The sequence below is a fragment of the Mustela lutreola genome, chromosome 3 (genome assembly GCF_030435805.1).
Source record: "Mustela lutreola isolate mMusLut2 chromosome 3, mMusLut2.pri, whole genome shotgun sequence".
In the NCBI taxonomy this organism is placed as follows: domain Eukaryota; kingdom Metazoa; phylum Chordata; class Mammalia; order Carnivora; family Mustelidae; genus Mustela; species Mustela lutreola.
The window spans coordinates 10,435,056-10,457,016 of record NC_081292.1 but is presented as its reverse complement, the minus strand read 5'-3'; positions in this window follow the sequence as shown (position 1 = coordinate 10,457,016).

Here is a 21,961-nt window from a genome sequence, read left to right as displayed (position 1 = left end):
ATCTCCCTGATATGAGGAATTTGAGAGGCAGAGTGGGAGTTGTGGGGGGTAGGAAAAGAATAAATGAAACAAGATGGGATCGGGAGGGAGACAAACCATAAGAGACTCTTAATCTCATGAAACAAACTGAGGGTAGCTGGGAGGTGGTGGGGGGGATAGGGTGGCTGGGTTATGGACAATGGGGAGGGTATGAGCTGTGGTGAGTGCTGTGGAATGTAAGGAATGTGAGGAATGTACGCCTGAGGATTCACAGACCTGTACCCCTGAGACAAATAATACATTATATGTTAATTTAAAAAAAAGAAAAGAAAAGAAAAGAAAAATTCCCTCCCAGCAATCTCCAAGTTTTCAGTACCATATTTCCAACTGCACATACACTACTGTGCAGGGTGCCCCCAGAATCCCTCATCACCTTCCGTGACTGAAACTTTATATCCATGAAAGAACCACTTCCTACCTCATTTTGTCTATGCCAATATGTCATTCCCTTGCTTAAAACATTCCAATGACTCTTCTTTGCCCTCCTAAGTCTTAACATCAAAGACAAATAGCTCTAGGACTGCCCCTCTTCAGTCTCCTCTCTCACTGATGCCTATTTTGCCCTCGGCCTTTAGCCACACTCAACTACATTCAGCTCTCTCCAAACATATCTTGCTCTCCCTTCTCTCTGAATCTAGGAATATGCTGGTCCTGTTTTGTGGAGCCTCTTCCTACCTATCCGGCTCTTAGCATGGATATCACTTTCTCCAGGAAAGCTCTCCCTGGCCTCCTATGTCTGGGTTAGATGCCTTTATAAGTTAGAGTGACAACATATAATGGGAAAACCCAAATAAGTGGGGCTTAAACCAATAAAAGTTTATTTTTATTGCACAAAAAGAAGTGGGCAATGTAGAAATTTGCTTGTTTGGTTCAGGGAATCAGTTATATCTGGGGCTTTGTATTGGTGACTCTAGAATTCCTTTGATCTTCTCTTCATGGTTGCAAGATAGTTACAGCCTCTTAGCATTCATTCTCTTTCACCACATGGGAGGATCAAAGCAGAAGTGGGAGCTCTGCTCAGAGTTTCTCCTGAGTACTTCCTCCCTATAAGAGATGAAAAAGTCTTTCCAGAATCCCTTAGAAGACTTTCAATATATGTCCTTGGCCAGCACTGTATCTCTTGCTTACACCTAAAGCCAGGACCTGGCCACCTTTCCAGTGATCAAGGGATCTGAATCAAAGAAGCATATGGTGGAGATTATCTTATAGCCCCTATTAGCTCTTTGCTTAGCAAGCTGTACATCTCCATCTTGACTCTATTCAGTCATCTCCCTTTCCCTTTGTTCATGTGGTAGTCAGACTTTGAGATGAACTCCAAGAATCCCCTACATCCTGGTGTTCATGCCTTTGCATAGTCCCCTCCAACATCATATGACAATTAGTTTGTTGGATCAATAGAATGCAACAGAAATGGTGGTATGTCATTTTTAAGGTTACACCATTCTTGCTCTCCCTTGCGTTGTCTACTCTTGGGGAAGTCAGCCACCATATTGTGAGGACACTCAGGCATCTTAAGTATTGAGGAAGTAAGACCTCCTACTAAAAGTCAACCAGGAACTGAAGCCCCCTTCCAGTAGCTATTTGGAAGTGAAATTTCCTGCCCCAGTCAAGCCTTCAGGTGATGCAGCTCCAGATAAAGGTCCATGAACAAGAATCACCCAGTTAAGTTGCTTTTGAGTTTGTGATCCATAACACCTGTGAAAAAACAGATGTTTATTGTTTGAACCCCCCCAAATTTTATGGTTATTTGTTATGCAGCTATAGATAACTGATACATTATCTGACTGTCCCCAGTAAAGTATGCTTCTTTTTTAAAAAAAATATGTTATTTATTTATTTGAGAGAAAGAGAGAGAGTGTGTGTGTGAGTAGAGGGAGGGGCAAGGAGAGGGAGAGAATCTAGAGCAGACTCCATGCTAAGTGGAGCCTGAGGTGGGGGTCGATCTCACAACCCTGAAATCAAGACCTGAGCCAAAAACAAGAGTTGGATACCTAACTGACTGAATCCCCCAAGTGCCCCAAAGTATGTTTCTTAAAACAAAAACCAAAACAAAGTCATAACAATGATGAACCAGTCGCACCACTCTTTCATAAAAATACAGGAAAAAATCCTAAGATATGGGAAGGAGAAATCTTATAATAGTCTCAGTGAAAATTTTTATTTGTATAAAGTCATCGGTGGTTTGAGGTAGGGATTATCACACAAACGAGATAATACCACTCCTTAGTTTAAAATTATTCATTAGCTTCCTATTGTAATAGGAAGCAATTCATTCATTCCTTCATTCATTCGTGGACTAAGGGACATATGCTTTAGAAATACCAGGACAAGACATTTGCACCAGGTCCTGTGACAAATAGGCAGGGACGGTCAATTATTAGCTAAGAAGAAAGGGTAGAGAAGACAAACTTCTCTCACTCATACTTGATGTTTCCTCTGTCTGGAATCCCGTTCCATATCATCCCTTGCCCTGCTCGTACTGGTCTCACTCAGAAGTCACCTCCTCCGAGGAGTGATCCTTGACCATCTCACTCAAGTTACCCACTCCCAGAGCTTTCCAACCCAAAATATCTGTTTAATTCCTTTAGAGGACATCCTGTCATCACCAATGATCCTGTTTCCTTGTTCATTTACTTGTTTTCTGCCTTTTCTGACTAGAACATTTTTTCCTCAGGGGTGAGGACCATTCTGCCTTATTCACCCCTCTCTCCTCAGGGGTCGGCATATAACCGAAGCTTAGCAAACAGCTTTGGATGAATTAATGATCAGCTGGTTAGTGACTGATACAGGCAAACCATGCAAGCAATGTTAGCCAGGCCAGGAGAAAACCTATGCTGTTTATGAGCTGGAGCAAGCTCTTCAACATCAGAGAAGGGGAGCCTATAGCCCTGAGAATGTCAAATTGAATTCTAACTGGGGCACTTCCTCATCAAGCAATCTCTCTCAAACTTTATGAAATCAGTGGTTAAGACAGCCTACTAAATAGCAGAATTAGTGCCACTCTGTAAGGGGGTCAGGAGAATGCTTTCAATGCATCCACATGCATCCAGAATAACTCCCCCACTCAGATATGGATTGTGGAAGAGTTGGGACTCTAATTTCTTTCCAAAGGCCAAGAGGTTATTAATTAGTATTATTTTTAGCTGCAAGTTACAACACATCTGTATTAGTCTGTGAGGTCTGCCATAACAAAATACCACAGGTTGGGGGGCTTCAACAACAGACATCTATTGCTCATAATTATGGAGACTGGGGAGTCCAGGTCCTGGTGAGAGCCCAGCTCCTGGCTTGCAGATGGCTGTCTTGCTATTATGTGTTATCTCTCTCTCTTCTTCCTATAAAGCCATTAATTTCACCGTGAAGTGCCAATGTTCCTGATTTTATCTAACCCAAATTACCTTCTAAAGACCTCATCTCCAAACACTAGCTCACTGGGGGTTAGGGCTTCAAAATACAAATTTGGTGGGGGGAGAGGGGACAGGATTCAATCCATAGCAATGCATCGTAACTAGCTTAGTGGTTTCTTTTTCTTTGGGTAGGTAGTTGCGAGTATTGAGCTTGAATCTCCAAGATGTTTGGATGGAGAGTCTTCTGGCTGCCTCAATCTCTTGTTTCATTGCATATTCCTTGCCAGCCAAGAAGGTGAGAGAAAGACAGTCTTATAACAATAACAAACAATCAACACCTCTCTCTGCTTTGCCACTTCAAGTACTATTCTTGTGCTTTAGACTTTTACAAATCTGCCAGCCTTGCCAGACATCCAGAGAAGTCTCAAGTTGACTGTGCCTGTGATGACTTCTGGCCATAAAAGGAGAGAGGGTGAGCAAAGAGGGTGAGAAAGCCTGGAAAAGGAGAGGAAAGCAGGAGGGAGGAAATAAAGGAGGAACATTTAAAAAGGAGGAAGGAAGAAAGGAAGGGGAGGAAGGGAAGAAAGGTGGTAAAGGTTTTGAAACGAGCAATGTCATAAAGGGGAAGAAGAAGGAAGAACAGAGAAGTCAGAGAGGCAGGAGGGAGAGAAGGGGAGTGAGCACACTGTGCGCGTCCACGGACTTTGTTGTATGGAACCCACGCAAGAACCCTGCTAGGAAGACATTATCACCCCCCTTGCATAGTACAGATGGGGAAACTGAGGCCTTATCAAGGTCACACAGCAATTCCTCTGCATGATTCAGGAGTGGGACTCCGTATCAGCAGAGGCTTTGAAAGTCATGTGTGTGTCACTAAGTTGCAGGAGAAAAGGCAGGAGTATGACAGGAAATGAGTGTGGCCTGGGAGGACCCAGGCAAGGAAGGGAAAGGACAGGACGGAGGAGACAAAGTAGCCCACGTTATGATCAAAGGGGACATCTGGTGCACTTTTGTCTTCATTAAAGCTGTGGTTACTCTTTAACGACTGTGCACAGTTAGGTTGATTAATTAGACTCAAGTGTACTCCTTACAAACCCCAGGGGGGTTGCCAATAAATAGTGTCTAGACACTGTGGCTGTGGAACCAGGAAGGAAGTCATCACAAATAAATCTGTGTCCTTCTTCAGTTCCTCATGAGCTTGATTGGCCAGAAGGCAGGATGTGGTTACACATTCCCCATGTGCCCAGATCTAAGACACCACTGCACCCAACTTCATCTGAGAGCCCCCACGATGACGAGATGGCTTGGGATGGCAATGTGGCTCTGAGTGGGGATCCTAACATCCAAGGCCCATTTGTCCCAAGCTTCAAACTGACCGAGGATCACAGATCTTCCCTTTGGCATTATTACCCCTTTTTGTCATCCTTCTTCCCCTCCCCACTCACCTTCTCCTCCTCCTAATTCTTCCTTCTCCTCCTCCTTTCTTTCTCTTACTCTCCTTCTCCTCATCCTTTGCTTCCTCTCTCTCTCTCTCCTTTTTTTCTCTTTCTCTCTCTCTGCTTTTGTATTACAGTCATGGAACAACTCAGCTCCAAGGCCCTTTGGTCTCTGGAAGCTTCCAGGTTTCTAATTCCTAGAGGGTAGAAATGCTTCACTGACAAACTGGTCAGATGTTTTTACCTGGAATACCATTTTTAGTTATGTAGGCTTGGTCCCATAGTACCCCACGTGGATCACATGAATTACTGTTTACTGCATACATCAAGCATTTATTGAGTATCTACTGTATGCCAAGGAACACTTAAATGCAACATGGTTCCTGTCTTCAGTGGTATATAGTAATCTTGAGGAATGAATCTTCACATTTTACCAGCTTTCCATAAACCTGTTCTCACTTAATGTACTCACAGATTTGGATTCTTGACACCATTGTCCTCTTTTACTGATGTGTAGGATTAGAATTAAGAACTCTAGCTCTAGAGTTGGGCCTGAGTTCAACTTGGCTTAATTATGGCCCAGAGCACGTTATTTTTCTTTTTTGAGTTTTGGCATCCTTTTCTTTCTTTCTTTTTTTCTTTTAAGATTTTATTTATTTAGGTGAGAATTTTCGCATCTGTGTTCATCAAGGATATTGGTCTATAGCTCTCTTTTTTGATGGGATCCTTGTCTGGTTTTGGGATCAAGGTGATAAAAAAATGAGTTTGGAAGTTTTCTGACAGAGATCACAAGCAGGCAGAGAGACAGGCAGAGAGAGAGGAAGGGAAGCAGAGTCCCTGCTGATCAGAGAGCCTGATGTGGGACTCTATCCCAGGACCCTGGGATCATGACCTGAGCCGAAGGCAGAGGCCTTAACCCACTGAGCCACCCAGGCACCCCTTGGCATCCTTAACCACAGTAGGATACTAGTGCCAGTCAATATTGTATATGTATGGGTATGTGTATGTATAAGAATGAGAATAAATTAAGGTAATGCATGCACTTAGATGTCCAATGGTTGTAAGCTATTACTGTTATTATTATTATGACTCTGGTGCTATTGATGACTAGAGTTGTAAAATTGAGTTTCAGAAAAATTAAATGACTTGCTCAATATCACTCACTATCCACTGGTGGAACTAGATTTTATTTTAAGTGGAGGGGAAGAAAATCCTACATGGCCTTGAAACCTAGTTCTAATGCAATATGACTGCTCAGATAGCAGAACACCAGGCAATCACCTCTTTCCTGAACACGTGGCGGTTAGCACTGGTGAATATAGGACTTCAAGCTTCTGTGATATTTCAGTGCTAGTTGTTGAAAGTTGTGGGAATACCTCCATACACACATGTGCACTGTGTGTGTGTGTGTGTGTGTGTGCAGACCTTTTCTCCCCATCCTACTTGGCTTTTGAAATAAATTTATAGGAGTTGTTCTCATAGAAATTCTAGTCACATGGGAAACTGAGAATTTAATGAGAAATTAGAAAATGGGGCCATTGAGAATCCTCTAGCCAAGCCCTTTCAGGCATTCGAGTTCTCTTCTCTCTGTGGTGGAAACTGAGGAATCAGGTGTCAAGAGGAGCCTGTGACTTCTCGAGTTCCCAGGACTATAATGAGAATATCTCCTAGCTGAGCTTGGTTGACCATGTCCCACGAATGACAGTTATATTTGTGTTAAGCCACTGAGATTTGGGAATGTTTGTTTTTATGGAACAATCGAGCTTCTCTTGACTCACACTAGAAATTCAAACATCACAGTGGGAGCCAGTTATGCCTGGATTTTCAGCACCAAGTAGATCCCAGCTGACTACCCAAAAAACATTCCTTGAGCACCTACTTGTTCCAGGTCATGTAGGAATATGATGTGTAGATGTGGAATTGTTTCCCTTCTCGGGGAGGGTGCAGTAGAGAAGGCGAGACAAATCAGTGAGTTAGTAGCTACAGGCCAAGGGGATTCAGTATGTTACTGGACTATGAGAAAGTGGCAAGTAGTATTGGTTGAGTCACATCCTGATCGCTCACTTGATAAAAGTGAGTTAAGACAAGAAGGACATGGAGGGTATTTCAAGTAGAGGGAACAGTGGTGTGAGGCAGGGACACATGGGAAATCCTGGCACATTTAAGGATCTGTGAGGACACATATTTGGCTCAAAGATGAGGGAGGGAAAACAAGCTGAAGTGAAGCTAGAAATGTAGGTCTAGACCACCTGGGGTGCTATGGCAGGAGATTTGTTCATCTGGCAGATCATGGGTCGGTGCTGAAAGACTTGCTCCATGTAATCCTTCTGGCAATGCTGTGAGGCAATATTATCATCCCTATTACATAGGGATAAACCGGGGTTCAAGGAGGTAACATGAGACTTTTGATTTTTCATTCTCAGCTTTATTTATCTATTTGTGTATGAATGAATGACATCAGTGACATATATCACTGGGTAAGCTTAAGGTGTACAGTGTGTTGACTCGATATTTTTCTGTTGCAATAGGATTAGCACCATATGGGCAGCTAACGCCACTCTCACGTCTATAATTATCATCTCTTTTTTGGTGGTGAAAACATTTAAGGTCTAGTCTCTTAGCAACTTTGAAGTATACAATACAGTATTGTTGACTGTAATCACCATGCTGTGTGTGACAAAGTCATAGTTAGAAGATGAATAAGTTCCAGAGATCAAATGAGATGTTTTGATTCCACACAACTGGTAAGCCAAGAGCCGAGACTTGGATAGCCTTGTCTGACTCCCACTGTTTCTCATGGTGTTTGCCCTTTCCTCTGGCAGCCCTCTGGGTCCCCAGATCTTCCACTGGCTGCCTTCATTTTGTCATATGATGTCTCCTAAAATATCTCTTCAGACCCACCCTACCTGAAGTGCCTCCTTGCCCCAATTTCCCCATCCTTCCTACTCTTAATTCTTTTTTCCATAGCATTTATTACAGCCTAGAGGTTTTCTTTGTCATATACTCTACTTCCTTGTGTTTCTCCTTGAGAATATAAGCTCCATGAAAACTGGATTGTTGCTCATTTTATTTACCACCATATGCCTTGCACCCAGCATAGGTACTCAGGGTAGATCCCTAAGGAATATTCATGAGAGGGATGGATTGTCCAAATAATGACTGCCTTGAGGGCAAACTCTGGGAAGACTGCCCTGTGCACTTTGCTGAAGGTAAGGAGGGCACGTATTGTGATGAACACTGGGTGTTATGTGCAATTAATGAATCATTGAACACTACATCAAAAACTAATGATGTACCATATGCTGGCTAAATGAACATTAAAAAAAAGTGCTGAACCAAGAAAAAGATTTTTTCAGGAGTTTACCCATTATGAGACCCTCTTAATTCCTTTACATTATTCAGCATTAGTATTGAGGTTGAAGCAAAGGAATTCTTTTTCAAAAAACAAAAACAAAGAAAACAAACATAAGGAAAAAATATCTTCCAAAAACAATTGAGGAAGGCCATATGTTTCACAAGGATCGTTTGAATTTATCAAAGACATGTTGTGCACTGAGTCTATATTCAACATTCCCAAGGATGCTAGCACATGTTACTTTAACCAGCATCTTTTTCACCATTATTTTATGTTGTTGACTTTCAATGATAATCTCAATGATATTTTATATCTGAAAAACACATAGTTTCTGAGTTAAAGCATCCTAATTGGTGGAGCATTGTGAGGAAATAAAGAGAACATTTCTAGAATTTTAGAGTTCTGTGGCCTCATATATAATTTCAGTTCATGTCTCTGGTTTATAGCTGGAAAAACTGAATTGCAGATTTTAAGTGACATGTCTGAGGGGACATGTAAGGTAACTGAGAGATCTAGATCCTCTGATTCCTATTTTAAAGTTTTTCCCATGCAGAAAATTCCTGTGTGATGACTAAAATTAAAAAGAACTAGAGGGGTGTGTGTAAACCTGGTGATTCACAGACCTGTACCCCTGGGGATAAAAACATATGTTTATAAAAAATAAAAAATTAAAAAAAAAAGAATTAGAGGGGGTTTCTTCCCTTCAAAGAAATATTTAACCCCTCGAGCAGGGCATAACTGATGGGATTTGTAATGAATCATGATTTCTGCTTGATGATTGCTTTAGCAAACAGAAGTTACCAGTTGAATGAGATGCTGAACTCTTTATTACCTGAAAAGAGCCATGTGATATGAATTAGCTTTTCTTTTTCTATCTGTTTCTGAGGTGTTTGGATGCAACTGCACCTTTAGTCATGATTTTCAACATACACATATGATGCTTTGTTGACTTAGGTTCACTTTTAGATTTAAAAGCTGGGTTTTGTCCTTGCTAATTAAAATAAGCCCACCACTTAGGTAGGACAGAAGATAGAGTTGTATTCCACTGCTTAGCAGATGCGATCTTTTGTGGAAGCACCAGACCCTGTTTATTTGAATCAGATTACCATCTCCTCAGGAATGCCCACACACCTGAAACACCAATACTGGGGTTTATAAATTTCTCCTATGCACATGTTCTTACCTTCCTCTTACTGAGGGTAGAAGAGGTTGCTTTAATTTGAATTTTCTCAAACATGGTTGGAATGGGGTGGGTTACTGGGACACTTGGGTCATACTGATCCCTGTGGGTGCCAGGATCCCATAGCCATGGGCTTCACTGATTCATGGGAGACTTTTGATGAAAAGTGAGGCCTGATAACTTCACTGTTGAGGTCAAGTGAGGCCACTGTAGGCAGTGAGCAGAAGTAATATCCGGGGGAGCCTGGGGGACTCAGTCAATTAAGCATTTGCCTTCGGCTCAGGTCATGAGCCCAGGGCCCTGGGATTGAACCCCATGTCAGGCTCTATGCTCAGAAGGGGGCCTGTTTCTCCCACTCCCTCTGCCCCACCACCTCTGCTCATTTTTTCTCTTTCTCACTGTCAATAAATAAATAAAGAAAATCTCAACAACAAAAGAAGTAACATCTGGATCTTCCCATCCAACTGTGGAACTTGAAATATGTCCAAGGCAGCCTTAGCCACAGACCACTTTTTCTGGCCTTTGTGTACTAGACGACTGCAAGGTTGAGGGAGAAGGTCACGATCCAGGTCCTCCAGTGGCACAGCCTGCAGCCCACGTGGGAGGAGTAAGAGAGAAGCTGAGAGGCAGCTTCTGAAATGTCTGGGGCCACAGCTGCTGGTACCAGCCCAGAGTCCATATTTTCACAAATACTGGGTACCTCTTCTCCTTCCCCTTCTTTCTCCTTCTCCTTCTTCTTCTTTAATGCAATGTTAGGCACCTGAGTATAACACTCATTACTTCATGCAATCTGTGCCTTCCTTAACAGCCATCATAGGTTAACCCATTCCCCCACTCCCTCCCCTCTAAAACCCTCAGTTTCTTTCCCAGAGTCCATAGTCTCTCATGGTTCATCTCCCCCTCTGATTTCCGCCCCCTTCATTTTTTTCTTCTTTCTCCTAATGTCCTCCATGCTATTCCTTATGTTCCACAAATAATTGAAACCATATGATAATTGTCTTTCTCTGTTTGACTTACTTCACTCAGCATAATCTCCTCCAGTTCCCATCCATGTTGATGCAAATTTTGGGTATTCATCCTTTCTGATGGCTGAGTAATATTCCATTGTGTATATGGACAACATTTTTTTTTTTTTTAAGATTTTATCTATTTATTTGAGAGAGAGAGAGAGAGAAAACATGAGAGGGGAGAGGTCAGAGGGAGAAGCAGATTCTCTGCTGAGCAGGAAGCCCAATGTGGGACTCGATCCTGGGACTCCAGGATCATGACCGGAGCCAAAGGCAGTTAGTTGCTTAACCAACTGAGCCACCCAGGCACCCCTGGACCACATCTTCTTTATCCATTCATCTATTGAAGGGCATCTCAGCTTCTTCCACAGTTTGGCTATTGTAGACAATGCTTCTATAAACATTGGGGTACATACGGCCCTTTTTTTCACCACATCTGGTCTTTGGGGTAAATATAATACTGAATACTTTTATGCGATTTTCTGATGTGGTAGTTTGCAATTTGCTTTGCATGGTGATTCTTTTACCCTCTTTTCATCAGACTAGCTGTTGAGGATAACTAACTACCTTAACCATTCGTATATATTCTCAAATGAGAACTTCTGCCTTGTTTAAAATACTCTGTATGAAAACATTTGATTGCTTTTTAAATCTGTTTACACTTTCACAAGATATTTCCTCAATATTTCTGTCAGTGAAAGATGAGAAAGAACTTTTGGATTCTGTAAATTTAATTTCAGGTTGCAAATTTTGAATGGTTATAAGATGGTTTTACATTTTATTATCACCTTCTTGTAAAAAGATAGTTTTTAGTAGTGGTAACTATTAAAATTTTGAAAAGAACCTCATTAAAAAGTATCAATCAGAAATTGTGTGTGGCCAATTCAAGCATAAAATCTACTCTAGAATAAAAGTTATCAAGTTCAATCTGTCTCTTTGAATTTTCATGAGATTTTTTTTGGATGTTTCACACAAGTTTAATATTTAATACCATCCAAAGTGATTTTTATTTTTATCTTTTCTTATCATAATAATATTTTTAAGAAATTTTAATGATTTTTTTCTCTTCAACCAGCATTACTGTACTGAAGAATAGTATCATATTTCCTGTTGCAGTAAAAAGAATTCTACACTACACCCTACTGCACTCAACAGTCCTTTTACAATTTCCTATTGTGGTAATAATGATCCTTGTTATAAATGATTTATAGTTTATTTGAAAAGAAAACTCTCACCAGTTTATACAACAACTCAGTGCATGAGGCAGATTGTTTTCTGTTTTTGTGGAGATGAGGACAGAAAACAGTGATATTACCAGTCTTTCCTACATTCATGCAAACTGAAGGGCCCACCTCTTTTGCCTCCTGTCTTGTGGGTCAAGATCCAAGCAAAGGTCCTCAAGAAAAGAGATGACTCTCTTCAACTCAGCTGGAAGACTGAGATGATGCTGGTTATCAGTAGTACAATCACCATTTAAAAATTTGCTTAAATGTTGGGGCACCCGGGTGGCTCAGTGGGTTAAAGCTTCTGTCTTTGGCTCAGGTCACGATCCCGGGGTCCGGGGATTGAGCCCTACATTGGGCTCTCTGCTTGGCAGGGAGCCTGCATCCTCGTCTCTCTCTGCCTGCCTCTCTGCCTACTTGTGATCTCTGTCTGTCAAATAAATAAATAAATAAAATCTTAAAAATTTGCTTAAATGCATAATCCCAGCACCTGGCTGGCTCGGTTGGTGGAGCATTTAGCTCTTGACTTCGGGGTTGTGAGTTTGAGCCCCCTGTTGAGTGTAGAGATTACTTAAAAAATTAAAATCTTTATAAATAAATACATTAAATAAATGCACAATCCTAGAACTCCATGTAAACATTCTTCTTAATATGTTGCTAAACATTGCAGGAGAGGGAATGAAGAAATCATCCTTCCATTTTTAGATGATGCTTTGCTCTTGAAGAATAGAATATCTGGGTCATGGGAAAACTGTTTTGCAAGGTCACAAAAGAGGGTATGAAAAGGTACATGATCTGGAAACGTGTGAAGTGATATACTCAGAAGAAAAACCATGCAAGCGTGCATTACCCACAGTTTTCAGGTCACATGAGTCTAGGTATAAAACCGGGGTTATGACAACATTCCCCTACAACCCTTCTCCAGCTCTGTCTCACCTGCTGTCCTAAGATGTCTCGTCATCTGCAATCATCTCTCACATCTTTCTCCTTTCCTTCCAGCTCCGTTGTCACTTTCTCGGTCCAAGTCACAGCAGCTTCTTCCTTGGTCTCCCCGCATCCTTCCCTTTTTCTGTTGTTGCAGAAACAACATGCTGTTGATCATGCTCTTCTGCATGATCTTTTGGGGGCAGTGCTGATCTGGTCAATAAATCTGCCAAGCCCCTCTGGGGGCTTCTAGTGCTAATCCCCAGCATGGAGCTCCCGTCCGCCCCTGACCCAGCCTCCACTCCCCTCTCCACCCTTACCTGCGCCAAGGGTCACCTCCTCCTCTACTCACTAAGCACCTCTTCTCACTGACCACAGATGTTTGTCCACTGATGCCCATCTGTATCTTCCCTCCATCTGGCCGCCTCAGTGACTCCTTTCATCAGTAATATCTCTCCTTCATTGTTGTATCCCCAGAGAATCTTTCCCTGTCCCCCTGTCCCCTAGCTGCTCTGAAAAGATGGCATAACATTTTCTCAGTTGTGCTTCTCATCTTGACGATTTTTCATTTATTCGACAGTTATTTGATTAATGTCTGTTTTTCACACCAAACCATTTGCAGCTTATAAAGAAGAACTGTGTCGTTTTTTTTCCCTCACCATTGTGGTCCTTGGGGGCAATACTGAGTCTGATCCAATGTAAATGCTTAGCATATCTCAGCTGCTGTTTGTTATTATTACATTTAGTCTCTCCAGTATATCTACTTCTGAAGAATTGTTTGGCATTTGCAGTGACTGTCTTTTTCCTGACTTTGGCTCCTACAGTTCCTATAATAGCAAACACTGATTGCTGCCTCCATCCCTATGTCCCAGCATTGCCTCCTCTAGGGCAGAGACAGAAATCAGCATGACCTTCAGAGAGTCCTCAGAGGTGAGGACCATAGCAACACCTGAGCCTGGGTCTGACACCACCAGACCCAAGAGGCCACCACCTCTTGAAAGCCTGGAAGGAGGAGCCAGGGCACATAGCCAAGGACCACAGTGGACTTGACATACCATGGGACAAGTTTGGGCCAGTGGGAGACAGAACATGGGAAGGAGCTGGCCCACTAACTGCTCACACTTCTTCTTTCTAGGAAACTCAGACTTAGATAATTTCCTTTGTTTTTTAAAATGTCTTCTTCTCGATGGGCATCAACTTAGGCAATTAGAAAATATTGGACTTCATTCATGTATGTATTAGCTAAATATTTATCGAGGTCATTCTAGCAGATAGACTTTGTTCTGGGCATTTTAGGTAGAAAAATGCAGAAAAAAATTATCCCCTCAACTTTAGACATCACTTTTAAGGTGGGAAAAGGAGAAGCACACATGTAAACAAGGTATTAGGAGATTCTAATAATTGCTTGATAAGAAAGTAACCATTAACTTTGTCTGGAGCTTTTAGGAGGCTTTTCTAAGGGGAGGCTAACATATGAGGTGAATTCTAAAGGATGAGGAGGGACTCCCCTAGCAGATAAGGTAGGTCAGAGAGTTCTGGAGAAAGGTGGAGGGAAAGTTCTCCAGGAAGAAGTGAGGAAAATCATGGTACAGAATTAGCTAGAGTAACTGCAAGAGTTTACTCGGATGAAAGGAAGCTGGGGAGGACTTCAGACTCAAAGCTCCAAAGGAACACAAACTCTGTGTGGTGGTCTGGTGAATCACATTTCTGAGAAACACAGTGAAAAAGGTCCAGAGAAGCATCCCGGTAAAATGAAGGTGACAACTGGGACGTAGTTGGTATCAACCAACTTCATTTATTCTCTGCTTCATTTTTTTAAAGATTTTATTTATTTATTTCACAGAGAGAGAGATCACAAGTAGGCAGAGAAGCAGGCCGAGTGGCAGGGGGAAGCAGGCTCCCTGCTGAGGAGAGAGCCGGGTGCAAGTCTTGATCCCAAGACCCTGAGATCATGACCTGAACTGAAGGCAGAGGCTTAACCCAGAGAGCCACCCAGGGGCTCCTCTCTGCTTCATGTTGTAGAAGTATCTTGGGCACTAGAGCTGCCCAGTTCAGAAAGGTGAAAAAATGAGAGTTGATAAAGCCATAAAATACAGCATTTTGAAGGTGACATAGGATAGTCAAGAAGCCACTTATCCTTATCAAACCTGTGTTTGATGCTGCCTTCCTTTTTAGGCACAATAAGCATTACATCCGATGACTGTATTGCACGTATAAAGTAAAATCTGTACTTGTCAAATAAAAAGATTACACCTTGTGTGTCACAACATTTCAGGGTTTACAATTCTAAACAGAAATAAGCGTAACGAGTGATCACATAGAATGACAGAACTGAAGCAACTCAACTTCTTCCTCTTTACATCGTGGTGCTGTCCTGTTTCTCTCTCACCTGTTGGTGAAATAGAGGAGTGTGTACAGCTCCAGATGTCAGAGACGCGAACCACTGCCAACCTGCGCACAACACAAAGGATCCCGAATCGTTACACACTTACTCTCAAAATCAATGTGCCTCCCTGTTTGAATCAACCTCCATTTTGTTGATGGACAATGAACTTGCCGGTTTGAAATTTATATACATATCAGTGAAACTCAGCAGTAAGAACAGGAATTGTTTCAACTTAGAACAGCAACTGTTTTGAAAGAACTTGCATTTTCTCACTGGCCTTGTTTAAAATTGCCAGTGGATGGTGATGATAACAGCAGATGGACCTTCAGCTAAGTGTGTATACTATTCTTTTAAAAGTCTTTAAGATCATGCAGTTTCCGATTGTCTCCACCCAGTCCTGCCTTTGATCTTCTGTCCATGGATTCTGGAGCTAAGTGAACAGGTTCAAACCTGGCATCCTTTGTTCCAAGCTTGTGTGATTTTTGGAAAATTGATTAACCTCTTAATTCCCCAGTTTTCTCATCTGAAAAATGCAGATAGAGTCAGAACTCCCTAATAGAATTGTTATGAAGGTTTGTACAAGTTCATGTAGAGACAGTTGGGATGACGGCTTGGAGTGTAACAAATACTTACTGAACATGAGGTTTTCATTCATCTAGTTCATAGGAGGGTTAAATGAGGCCCCGGGGAAAATTAGCTGGTAGCACAGTTAGGACTGACACTCAAGTTCGTTAGATCTGAACTCAGGTCTCTGATCTCTAAATAATGATTGATAACGGTATTATGATTAAAAGGAATGGCTGATCGGTAAGACCTGAAGACTCAGAACTCTAAAATGAGAGGAGTTGTTATGCGGAAACTGGTTTATGCATTGTCACACGCTAGTTTTCCAAAGCTGGGCAAAGGATAAACTCTTTGTCTCACTTCGACATGAAATGTTATTGTAGGGAAAATGGGATGAAATATCTATAGCAACCACATACTGGGTGCACCTGCTTGCTGCTCAGAAATCGATGCTTTTATTACTACCATTATTGCTACCATGAGTGCTGTCCCACAGAAATATAATGCAAGCCACAAGTGCTTGCCATATGCATGACTTTAAATTTCCAGTAGCCATGTTTCAAAAGTAAAAAGAAAGATGTTGAAATTACTTCAATAATTAAAAATAGATCATAAATTATTATTAACATAATAAATTATTTAAATAAAATAATTAAAAATATATTTAATTTAATCCAATATAACCAAATACTGTCATTTTCAACAGCAATGTAGTATTTTATATTTTTTCCCTTCTTAGTTTTTGAAATCCAGTGTGAAGGAGCACCTGGGTGGCTCAGTTGGTTTGTGTCTGCCTTTAGCTCAGGTCATGATCCCAGGGTCCTGGGACTGAGCATTGCATTGGGCTCTCTGCTCAGCAGGGAGTCTGCTTCTCCCTCTGCCTGCCACTCCCTCCACTTGTGCTCTCCCGCTCTCTCACTCTCTCTCATATAAATAAACAAAATCTTAAAAAAATAAAAGAAATCCTGTGTGTTTTGTGCACTGGAGCATATCTCAATTTGAGCCAATTACATTGTAAATGTTTAATAGGCACAAGTGACTAATGGCTACTCTAATAGAAAGCACAGGTATAGATCATTACTCTAAAAGGCAGCATAGATTAAGGCTACAAATATTTTGGGTAGTCAAGCACTATCAGCAATGTCTGAGGGTCATCCTGGAGTTCGAAGTATTTTATATAAACTAGAGATATGAGTGTGTATGCGTGTGTGAAATTCTAGTGATGTAACAAATCAAGATCTCTGCAAGGGTCCACTTAGAGTTTAGTGCAAGGGAACAACTTCAGAAATGTTGTTTTTCCTAATGAACAATTATGCTTCCATTCGTTAGCTTTTGAGACCCATGTCTACTGAGGTGTATTGCATTGCCTGCCGGGCAGCTTGTAGCTAAGCTGAGTATTCGATTGTAATAGTTATCTTCAGCCAGGGTGCCTGGGTGGCTCAGTCATTTAAGTGTCCAACCCTTGATTTTGGCTCAGGTCATGATCTCAGGGTTGTAAGATCAGGTCATGATCTCAGGGTTGTAAGATCGAGCTCTGCATTGGGCTCCCCATTCTCTCTCTCCTTCTGTTCCCTCTCCCTGACCCCCACACATGCATTCTCTCTCTCTCTCTCTCTCTCTCTCTCTCTCAAAAAGTTATCTTTAGCTGAAGCATGGTCTCTTTCTCCTACTCTTGACTCCTTTTTTTTTTTTTTTTTGATGTTCTAATAGTTTTGTCTATTTTTTTCCAAAGTTATTTATTTATTATTATTTGAAAATAATGAAAATTATTTGAAGAGAATAAATAATCTATAGGAACAAGTTGAATAAAGCCTCCTAAGAAGCATTTCTTGGCACCTGTTTTGGACAGGTTATTGGGATGACTGGATTATAGCCGTAGGTGAGATGTGACTTGGAGTTTAAGATTCTCATGAGAGTAATTAAACCTCACACTCTAGAGTCAGAGATTTTCAGTGTCTGGAAAGGTGAGAGATTATTTAGTCTGATTTTGTGAGGCCTGTGGAAATTAAATAACCTTCTTAAAGGCTTTGGGATGGTTAATGGCAGAGCTGGCCTTTAGATTGAACTTCTCACAGCCTATGAGCTGCCTCTACATCCATTTCAATAAGATCCTGATGAACTAATCTTCAAAGAATCAGCTGTTCTTGGTGAGTGGGCAGAAGCATTTTGGCTGGGGCAATTTACATCTTGACATTTGCTGGTGTATTGGACACAGGGTAATACTGATTTATGTATTATTTGCCGAGGGAAAACTGTGCTGAACGTAATTGGGCTATCCTGTAAAGGAGTCTGGGCTCTCCAGGCCTGATAATAGAACCATTATTCATGTGAGATGACACTCCACTGGGAGTTTGGGCTATAGATACTGGTTTCATCTACTACACTCGATAAAACCACACTACATGCTAATTGCTGAAATTATTTAATAACATTTGGCATTGGTTGGGGAGAAAAAGCAGACATTCTCATATCTCAAGCCTTTTGGAGAGTACTTTGTAACTGTGTATCAAAGCCTTAACAATAGACATATTCACTAAACCCCAAATAGAGTTTCTAGGTATTTATTATAAAGCTGCTTAGAGCCTCTGTTTACACATCAACCTTATACAAAGTACGTTCTTGTCACATTTCTCATCCTAATCAGGACCTGGGAAATAGGGCAAAGCCAATTATGCCCATTATACAGATTAATAAAACAGGGGTTGAGCAGGTTCAGACCACTAGCTTGTGGTCCCACAGCTAATATGGCGGCGCTTGCTCTCAAACTTGTCTCTACATCCAGTACTCTGAACATTATGGTGAGTTTTCTATGGTGTTTGTCCACTTCAAAGATATTCTGTGGTAGGATTTCCAGATAAAATATAGGACATCCATTTAAATTCAAATTTAATATCAATAATGAATAAATTTTGGTTTAAGTACGGATGCACATTCATACTCAAGTTTTATTTGCTGTTATCTGAAATTCAGATTGAACTGAATGTCTCGTATTTCTATTTCCCAAATCTGGCAGCTCTGCTCTGTGAGTACTGGGTGTCCCAGGCCTGAAGATAACAGAATGACAAGAAGAGTGGAAAGTATAAAGCCATTCAGCCACAGTCTTGATGCATCAGAAGTCAACATGAGTTGTTAAAGGTTGGAGAGACAGCAAGTAGGAAACCACTCACCAAAGACAGAGTCTTCACCTGGAAAGAATAGCTATGAATATTTTATGTTGTGTAGTCCTGCGGAATAAATCCCAATCTTTCCAGGAGGGAATATTTTAATTGTTCAAGAGTGAGGCCGTGGGACAAAGTGAGTAGACAAGAAGATCTATTGGATCTTATTCAAAATGTCATGAAGATAAAACAGAGTTAAATACTTGATGGAGAGGAAACATATTTATGGTGGTGTATAGTCATGAATGACCTTAATATGTAACAGTGAATTAATTTATTGGACATATAATTGAAAGAGAGAGAAGGAGGATAAAGGACAAGTAGAATGTGAGTCAATGCTGTTATTGTAATTTTTTTTAAAGAAATAAGCAAACACAATATAGGTAGAGTCCAGTCAAATCTCTTGGAGATTCATTGAAAAAAAAACATAAATATTCAGGAGGTTTATTAAGAACACATGATAATGGAATAAGGAAAGGCTGGGGTGGGCAGAAAGAGATGTTCAATCACAATGCACTTAGCATAGAGAACTCAGCCAAAAGTTTGGGAGGGGGGCTCCAGGGACAGATGACTTTCCAGGGTTGTCCCAATTTGAAGCAGGGGTTCTAAGTTTTGTACCTCTACACAGATTAGTCATTGCATAAGGAATGCTCATAGGATTGTGAGGCAGATCCCTCTGCCTGAAGATAATTCCTAGAGAGGAGGAAAGTAGCACCTTCATCAGGGGGCCCTCTTGGTAGCTGGGAAGATGAATGCTTCAGTCCTGAAAGAGATCAGGGTGACACACCACAATACCTGCTACATAAGGTCCCCTGCTCTGCTCAGATCTGATTGCTACATGTGTTAAGTTTAACCCACTTGAGACCAGTTTCTCTTGGATCCTGGATGGAGTACTTCCTTGGGGAAAATTTTAAGAAAAGGTTAGCAGGATGATCTGTAACTCTGCTTTTGCGGCTGGTCTTAGGGCCATATCTGAATCATCACATCATCTTTCTTGTCCACCTAGTTTCCCTTCACCTCTAGCTGACACCTTTGCTGGTTCACTTATTTCACCTGATGGGTAACATAGATCCTCATCTTTTGAGAGTCTGAGCCCTTAGTCATCATGTTCTTTTCAAGGGGTGGGTTCAGGCCTTGGTCATTTTCTGTCAAGGTTGGGCAGGGAAGTATCAAGTGATGCTCTGTGATCTCTTGAATGTCAAACTCATTCTTCTGCAGACCCATTGTACATCAGCAGGGGGTCTGTTACTGATAATGTGAGTTCTCTTGCTTGCTGGTGTCTTGGCAAAAGAAGTCTGAAGTGACCAGATGACAGCCATGGCTTAAAGTTCCATGGGATGTTGGCTCTGTCTCCTGGTGTAGGATTTGGTTGTAAGGCAAGACTTAAGAAAAGTGGGTGACTAATCTGTAGCATGGGTTTCCCATGAGAATGGCTAGCTCTCAACCGTAATGATCCAGGAAGAAGATATGGCTGACAACAGCCACACTGGCACAGAGATGTTTGAAGGCAAGCACTTAATTTCTTTGCATTTCTTATCCATTTACTTTGGATCCCAACATGCAGAGTAACCAAAGAATATAAAAGGTTGCAAACCTTTGACAATGGCTGACAAGAACAGATATGGGACTCTGGACTTCGGCCAAAGAAGCCAAGATTCAGTTTCCAACTCCAGGAAAGGGATGGAAATGTAATTGGGAAACCATGATACAAACGGGGTGATAGTCATGGACAATTTGGAGAAAGACATAGCATGAGAACATGTTCAATATTGCAGCTCGAGGAACTGAATGAAACTCTGAAACTCATATGTTGAAATTCTAACCCCCAATGTGAGGGTATCAAAAGACGGGGACTTTAGCAGGTAGTTGGGTTGTGTGTGACGATGGGCCACTCACAAGTGGGATTAGTGCCTTACCCTTCCTACCAGATGAAGATGCAGAAGGTGGTAATCTACAACCCAAATAGGAGGCTCACTAGAACCTGACCATGTTGGTACCCTGACCTCCACAACTGTGAGATGTAAATTTCTGTTGCTTCCATACCATAGTATTAGCCTATGGTAATTTGTTATAGCTTCTTGAACTAACACATGCAGAAAGAGCAAAGCAAATCAAACAGGTCCGAGCATGAACCTCGGTTCTGCCATCACCCAGCTCCCCTGGCTTTCTTGAAGACTCAGTTTCATCTGTGTCAAGGGGCTATACATATAGCGGAAATGTCATCATGCTTTTTACTGAACAAGGAAGTTTAGAGAGAAAGAATGTATATGACATATCTTAGCATCTGACCCATTCCTGCTTCACAAATACTCATCCACGGTCCACCTCATTTGAATTACGCAGACATCCTTTAAGACAAGAATTTCAGAACAAACAGGCAAAGGCTCTCTGGGAAATGAGAGGAGGCAGGAGAAAGAGCAAAGGAAGAGCAAGGCGTCCCTAAATGATCAGTTTTCTTTGATACTTAAATGTGTTTGACATAAAAATGGCACATTAAAGGATGCTAGAGCTCAATCCCAAAGTTAGTAAGCATGTAGACTGGAGTGAAATCATGAATGATTGTAATGGAACTGTTGCCACTGTGGTGACAAATAGCAAATATGAGCTTTATTAGTGAAAGCATCACCAGTGAAGTGAAGCAGAGCACGAGGTATACGTTGGACTTGATTGTAATTCAAGTTCAATGGGATACAGTATTTTGCTTTTTATGGCTGTTCATTTAAAACCAGGGAAGATTAGAACCAGCTACCAACATTTATTCTTTGGACTGCAACAATCAGTTTTTAAAAGGAAGAACCAATGAACCAACTCACCATCTAAGCTCATTTAATTTTTGTAACAACCTTACGAAAAAGGAGTGGTTTTGTTCATTTTAAAGGGGGGAAAATACCCCTAAGACTTAGAGAGGAGAAGTAGGATTTTCTACATCACACAGCTCAGGTAGGGCAGAATTAGAACTTGAACTTCCAAAGGCCCTGTCCATTCCACTGTTCTGCGCTCCTTCATTCCATGCTTATGAATTTGCTTTGGGATAATTCATGTTTATAAAGTATTTAAGAAATGAATATTTTCACAATGATTCTTGGAATAATTGTAATGTTGATGCACATAGAGCAGTTGATAGGCACACAACAGCATGAACTAAAAAGCTGGCCAGCAGGTGACATGCCTCAGATGACAATCAATCAGTCAACAATCATGGGTTGAGCTTCCACCATGCTCAACTTGTTTTCCATACAAGACCTTCTCCCCATGACATGTTCTAAGAGTTGTCATTCTTCAGTATGAAAAAGCCGACAGGTTCTATTTTCCAAAGAAGCTCTTCTTAAACCATTTCTCAAA